Here is a 6,051-nt window from a genome sequence, read left to right on the forward strand (position 1 = left end):
CTCCCCCCATGTGCCCCTGGAGTGATCTCACACAGCCCAAATCCCAGTACCCTCGACAGGACAGTCAGCCCTCAGCCTCACTTCTGATTCCCGCTCCGGCCGATCCATCCAGAGACCCCATACCATTTCTGAATCCACACATTCCCCCCTATAATTCAGACTCCCCAAAGAATGTCTTTGCTGTCAACATGGGCCTCGACGCCGTGGTTAGACCATGGATTCCCATGTCCATAACTGATCTCTCACTAATCTGCAAGGCCTGTAATTAGAGTGGCCCTGACTCTCCATATTTTGAGCAAACACTTAACCAATGAAGCAATGTTCTCCAGACCCACTATGATTGGTATCACCTCCTCAAAGCAGTTTAGAGTGGCCCTGACTCTCCATATTTTGAGCAAACACTTAACCAATGAAGCAATGTTCTCCAGACCCACTATGATTGGTATCACCTCCTCAAAGCAGTTCTGCCAACTCCTATGTTCCCGACCTGGCGGGCGGGCTACCAGGATGGTGAAGAGGAACAGTCCAGATTCAACCATGCCAATAATATCGCCATAATTTTGGATATGTTGCTGGGTCATGGGGGCTACACCAACCTTGTTGCACAAGCCAGAGTGGGCAATGTGCACTATTTCGATATGGTCCAAGACTTAGTTTTAAAAGCCCTTAAACATTGCACACCGGATAACTCCTCTACATATTTTAGAAATCTCATCCAAGGCCCATCGAGTGGGCAATGTACATTATTTCGATATCGTCCAAGACTTAGCTTTAAAAACCCTTAAACATTGCACACTGGCTGTCTCCTCTACATATTTTAGAGATCTCATCCAAGGCCCCTTACAGACTTTTTTTGCCAGAGTCACCACGTCTGTGCAGCACTGCGTACACGTCGGCCCTAATCAGGATCTTATCATCAAACAATTAGCCTGGGAAGGTCTTAACACCATGACCAGGAATGCTGTGGCTCCTGTATGCATAGAGTCCCTAAATAGATGGATTAATGCTGCCAGAGACCTTGACTATAATCAGGGTCCATTCAAGCCCTCACAGCATCACTCTCTGCACTGCTTGTGGACTGTGACACTGGAGATTCCACTCATCCCTGAGATCCACCTGATAGGCGCTGCTGGGGATGTGGTGGCTGGGTCATTTGAGGCGAGATTGCCCCAAAGGAAGGCCGAGGACCAAGTGCCCCAGATGTCAGAAAGGCTTTCACTGGGCACGCGATTGCCGTTCTACCCCCAAGAACAATTTAAACTCCCCGCGGGGCAACCCTCAGCCCCGCAAGTAAGAGGGCAGACACACCCCCACCTCCAACTAAATCTGTTAAACCCATTAAGCCTTTAGACCTATGGACTGTCCCCATATTCCACCATTCACCCCTCATGACAATATAACCAGACGGCGTGCCCATCAAAGGCCTGATTGATACCAGAGCAGATGTTACAATCCTGACAGAGTCCACATCCTTACAATTCCCACATTGGAACTTAGTCCCAGGCCCCAAAATAATGGGAGTGGGAGGCAAGAAACCCTTAAAAACAACCAAACACCCCATTCAGTGGCAAGACTTGGACAGAGAAAAGGGCTCCCTCAAGCCACTTATTTCAGACGTCCCCTGGACACTCTGGGGCAGGGATGTCTTGGAAGATATGGAGGTACTGTTCACGGCAGATGATAGATCCATGCTCAATGAATTCATAGATCCCTCTGCACTGTGCCCTACACTGAGCATGGATAAACCTTGCAAAAACTATGGTTAAAACTTGCAAAAACCAGCTCCAACCTGTCCCCCTTTCCTAGCTCTCCGACACCCCAATATGGGTTGAACAGTGGCCTATTGTTGAACCTAAACTCTCTATCCTTAAAACTCTGGTGGAAGAACAGCTCAGGTTGGGACACATTAAGGCCTCCCTAGGCCCGTATAACACCCCTGTCTTTGTTATTGCAAAAAAATCAGGCAAGTATAGACTATTACAAGACCTGCCAGCAATTAATGCCAATATGAAAAAAATGGGTACCCCCCCCAGGCAGGCCTACCACATCCACATGCTATTCCATCCGAGTATAATGTAATAGTTGTTGACCTTAAGGATTGCTTCTTTAACATCCCATTGCATCCTGATGATAGGGAAAAATTTGCCTTCATGCTATGGGAGCCTAACTTCCATCGTCCTGTACAGAGGTATCAGTGGAAAATCCTTCCGTAAGGAATGAAAAATAGTCCTACCATATGCCAGTTATATGTCTCATCCATCCTCCAGGACCTTCGTACCTCAGTCGTCCTCTTAATTCATTATATGGATGACATTCTTGTTGCCCATCTCTCTCCTCATGCCCTCAATAATATTTTCAATATTATCATGTCTCGCTTCAAAGCACCTGGCCTCCCTGTTGCCCATGAGAAAATACAAAAGTTTCCCCCCTTTTCCTTTCTTGGCTATAAGATAACTGATCATTTACGACCAATCTCCCCTAAAATTGTGGTCAAGCCTGTCTAAGTTCCAAGAATTGTGTTGAACCATTAATTGGTTAAAACAATATCTTCCTATTCCTGATAAAAAATTATGCACACTCTTCACCCTCTTGGAAGGTCATAAACATCCCTCTGACAAAGTCCTTCCACCAAAGAATTCCTTGCTCCTCAAGGATATATCACACCAGATATATCAGGCTTCGTTAGATTGCTATGACCCTTCTTTACGCCTTTTGGCCCTGGTCCACAGGACCCAGGAAGGGGTCTTAGGATTCCTATATCAGAAAAAAACACTGCTTTGGGTTCACCTCTCCCGGCCCAACCTACATAAGGTAACCTCCTACTTCGATATTTGCTTTGGCCTAGCCATCAAATTACCCAAGACTTGCAGAAGAATCTTCAATAAAGAACCTGACAGATTATTCTCCCCTTCTCTCTCCTCCAAACCCAATCCCTATGGGTGGATTCCCTTTTGTTTCAAAACATGACAGTGGGATTCCCGGGAGACTTTGATTGCCGCTATCCAAGTGACCAAGTCCTCTCAGCCCTCCGGTCTCTGCCCTTGATATTGCTGGCTCACTCCTGCCCTTCTTCCGCCCTGCTCCCCCTGGCACCCTTGGTATTTATGGATGCCAATAGAAAGTACTACTATCCAAGTGATCAAGTCCTCTCAGCCCTCCGGTCTCTGCCCTTGATATTGCCCGCTCACTCCTGCCCTTCTTCTGCCCTGCTCCCCCTGGCACCCTTGGTATTTATGGATGCCAATAGAAAGTACTTTGGGGTTCTCATTCAACAGGAAAACCAGGAAGATCTTGTTAAAAAACATCCAAACCCCGGCTTAGTCCAGTTGGGGAGCTCTCAGCCATTTTGGTGGTATTACAAAAATTGCAGACCATCCCCGTTAATATCTTCTCTAAGAGCAGATATGTTGTACAGGCCTGTAAAGCATTACCCTTCTCCAGAATCAGGGATGACCCCAACCCGGTGTCCACCACCATGATGGCCATACAACTCCTCTTGGAAAATAGACAGGCCCCTTGGTATATTTCCCATATAAGGTCACATTCCAACCTTCCAGGCCCCTTGGCCAAAGGAAATGCTGCCATAGACCACATGATCTTATTTGCAGCTTTGCCCTTACTTGAGCAAGCCAAACTTCTACACCAACAATTTCACCTCTCTCCCCACAGTATGAAAAAACTCTTACCTGAGCTTACTATATCCCAATGTAAACACCTATGCTGCACATGCACTACCTGCGCTCCTCTCGCCCCTATCGGCCCACTTAATCATCTGGGCATCAACTCCCACTGATTAACACCAAATGGGCTTTGGTAAATGGATTTTACACATTTCCCCAGCTTTGGCAGGCTTAAATATATCCACATGACTATAGACATATGTTTGGGATATGTACATGCACTGGCCATGACAGGAGAGACCACCTCTCATGTCATCAAAGCCATTAAGGCATCTATGATGGTTATGGGAGTCCCATGGGAAATAAAAACTGGTAATGGCCCAGCGTGTACTTCCCCCAAAATGATACAATTCTTATCTTCCATGAGAATCCGACATACTCATGGAATATCACATAATCCCCAGGGCCAAGCCATTATCGAAAAGGCAAATCAGTCCCTAAAACAAAAATTGATAAAAGTCTCCTCTGAGGCAAAAAGTGACCCACACTTGGCAGTAATCGAAGCCCTGTTCCATCTCAATTTTCTCTCCTTCCATGATAAGGGTTACAGCCCCGCATATAAACATTGGGTGGAGCTACCAAGACACCCTGAGCAGCCCCCCACCCATGTTTGGCAACCACCTGCCCCCCCATTAATGCAAGGGGGAGGATATGCTTGTTTTTTCCCAGAGGATCAGCCTAAACCAATATGGCTTCCCACATGAGATGTAAAGCCTGCCACAGACCAACCTTCACTGCCGGATTCCTACTGCTCAGCATAATAGCAAGCACCTCCCTTGACCTCTGGGCCCTGGTTCCCCTCCCACCAATTCTCATGACGGTTGGTATTGCTTCCCCTATCTTCCCAGCCATTTTTTCACCTAATACCTCTTTACATCTGCCCCACATAACAATTTCCTCAACGGTTACCTTAACCTCAGGAAATTGGAACCTTACCAATACTCTCTGCTTTGATCTCGATGCCACTAATGGCCCATGTATAAGTTTGGTAAGAAAAAATTTCACCAACTTTGGTGCTGAAGGTGAGGAGACCTGCGGGTCCTGGGGACTGCCAGCCGCCCCACAGCGAGACCGGGATGACTCCGTTACTGAGGAGATCTGAGGTGGAAAGTTTTCAGGAACCTTCCTGGATTTCTATGCCACGGCCCCTCAGAGTATCACCAATAGCACCTGCTCTACTACTGCCTGCCCAGACTGTTCCCCACTCTGCACTCCACAAGGAAGATAATGTCCTATACGACCATCCACTTTGGCAACGTTGCTTGGCCTCTTCATATGCCCATTGCCTCACTAATTTGGACCTCTGGAGACGTTCTCCCAGGGGCCGCCATCTATTCACCAAATATTCGATGCATAACCGCCATATCCCTATATTCGGGAACTGGCGCCTATGTGGACCCAATGCCTGCCTTGACTACTGTCCCTTTCTCTTCCTAAAGTCTGCCCACCTTCCCAATGAGACCTTTGCTGCCACTGGCAATTGGTCTGATCTGACCATTACAACAGCCTCACACATTAAGTTTAAAAAGACACCAGTTTGTCTCTGTACTCCCTTCTTCTTTGTTATCACTAATTCCTCTAATGCTAACCTAAAGTGCTCTGAGGTCACTTGCCTCCTGAGCACCTGTTGGAAACCATCTCAGGGTCAGCGTGGAGTGATTATGTGACACCCCTCCCTTGTCTGGGTACCGGTGAGTGATTCTTCTCATTACCATCAAATTACATTAATAGAACTAACGAGAACTAAGAGGGACTTTGGAATTACCATTGCAATCACAACAGCCATATTAACGGCGATTGCTGGGGAGACAGCAGCCACGATGGCCTTAATACAAAATGGGGCAACAGCCACAGCATTAAATGATGCAATAAAGGCATCAGCCCAGGCCCTTCAGACCCAACAGCTCCTTAACAATCATTTTGAAAGGGCTATCATGGTCCTTCAGCAACAGATCAATCTGCTTGAGGAAGAAGTGCAGACACTCCGCTTGCTGGCTATGAGCAATTGCGATCCATGGTTTTGAAATCTCTGCCTGACCCCATATGAGGTATCAAATCTCACACTGGCCAGACAATAGCTAGCCGATTATATTCAGGGCCCCTGGTCAGTAGCCTTCAAAAATTTTTCCATGCAACTGAGCCAAAACATCATTAGCCTCAACTATACCCAAATCACTCCCATAAACTAGAAACCACCTTCTTTCAACAGGTTTGGAGTAATATTAAGGGACTCCTAAACCCTTCTTGGATGGTTACTTGGATTATTTTGGGAGGAATTGCTATTATATTACTACTGTTGCTTAAGTGTCTATTCCAGCAGATCTACAAACAAAGATCAGTCTCCAAAACAACTCTCCAGATCCTCATGGCC

This window comes from Nannospalax galili, unplaced genomic scaffold (genome assembly GCF_000622305.1).
Source record: "Nannospalax galili isolate Female #2095 unplaced genomic scaffold, S.galili_v1.0 scaffold591, whole genome shotgun sequence".
Classification (NCBI taxonomy): domain Eukaryota; kingdom Metazoa; phylum Chordata; class Mammalia; order Rodentia; family Spalacidae; genus Nannospalax; species Nannospalax galili.